The sequence below is a fragment of the Galeopterus variegatus genome, unplaced genomic scaffold (genome assembly GCF_000696425.1).
Source record: "Galeopterus variegatus unplaced genomic scaffold, G_variegatus-3.0.2 Scaffold2232, whole genome shotgun sequence".
NCBI classification, from domain to species: Eukaryota; Metazoa; Chordata; class Mammalia; order Dermoptera; family Cynocephalidae; genus Galeopterus; species Galeopterus variegatus.
Genome location: NW_007728343.1, coordinates 15377 through 17085, shown reverse-complemented (window position 1 = coordinate 17085; position 1709 = coordinate 15377).

Here is a 1709-nt window from a genome sequence, read left to right as displayed (position 1 = left end):
ATGGGGACGCCTGGGCCGTTTGGGGCGGGGAGCGTGCCCGCCAGGGCTGGGGCTGAGGAACGGTCCTCGCCGGTGCGCCCCCCTTCCCGCCGCCGTGGGCCCCAAACTTCGTCCTTCGCCCGGGCCTTGAGCCCTCGGGCGATCGCGGCAGTTTTGGGGTGGGGGACGCCTCGGGAGCTGTGTCTACCCTGATCAGGAGGAAGAGGGAGCGGTGACATTCAGCAACTGCGGACAGGGCACGGCGGCGGCATCCTTGGGTGGGAGTGGGGATGTCAGGCGCGGGCTGGAGGCGGGAGCTACCCCTCAAGATGCCCTCTCCCGGCCTGCGAGGAGCTGACGAGCTCTGAGCCGCGTACTGGGTGCTTTCTTGGGCGGTGCAGCCTGATGGCAGAGGTGCTGGGGGCGGTGGGGAGAAGACCGCTGGGGGGCCCTTCCCCCCTTTGCTCTAGCCAGAGCTCTAAGGAAGGCTGAAGGCGAAGTTAGGTTTTCCAGGCTTCCCCTGGGCCCCCCGAGTTCCTGAGGCCCACTAGAGGGAGGCTGGGGGCTCCTCTGGCCGCCCAGACGACCACTTTGACGCTGCCCACATGCCTCCCAGCGCCCTCTCCGAAAAGAGCGTCCCTGGTTCTTCCCGGAGATGGGTGGAATGCTGGCAGGGGAGACTTTAGAAAATAGAAAAGGAAAGCTCGAGAAATGCCTCCTACAGAGAATGAGCACGAAGTTTCCCTTCCCAGGCGCCATTTCTTTAGGAGGCGGAGGAGAACTATGGCTTTGAAAAAGGACCAAGTTTCAGGCCTGGTGGCCTGGGTGGAAAACCACCTGTTGAGTGAAGTCTGTCTCCAGAGTCAGGGTGGTCTAGAGCCCTGGCGGGGTGATGCAGGGTGCCAGGGAGTGGAGGCCTCAGACTTCCTGCCCCTGGTTGACTTGTGCATCTTCATGCCACTGACACTTTGCAGTAGCAGCATCTTCAACTCCCCATTAGAAACCACTGTACAACTAGGTAGGTACTTTGTTAGAGCAACTATCTCAGTTCTTATCTCAGACAAACAGAACAAGCAGCGCAGCCCTGTCGTCAAAAGCAGACCACAAAACACACTTCACTTTTTAAAGATGGTCTGCTACTTTGGGGTGTGAGCTCCCCCTACTTATATGCTTCTTGGCAGCAAGGTGAGAAAGGAGCTAAGACAAAGGGCACAGAGTTGGATGAAAGGAGAGAAAACCGGAGAGGGAGAGCAGAAGAGTTGTAATACTACACTCAAAACTGTCACTGGTTCCATTATAAACCCCTTTTATAGGTGTTTTATTACTTGGTTGTTAGTTTTTAAAACACAAACCTCTTTAGATTAAATCTTGGCATTCGCAGGCTTAGCCCAAGGAAACAAAACACAGGGAAAGCTGGCCATCCACTTGGCTACTTTTGAGTTACATTACTGATAAAACAAATAAACAGCAGGTTGGGTTTCCTCAGAGTCTCTCCCTACCTCTTTTATTTAGTATCTTCAGTAGCTTGCTCAAAGTGAATTTTTACAAGCCATTAGTTCATAATTCAGTCTAGTTCATTTGGGTATTTCAAAGAGAAGAACATTTATAATGTGTGCTTTTTTTATAATGCAGGTGCTGGGATTTTCATTCTCCAAGAAGTTACTGAGTAAATTTAAGAATCCTGGCAGGCTTTGTAGCCTTTATGTTATTTTTTTTTCTTTTCTTTTCTT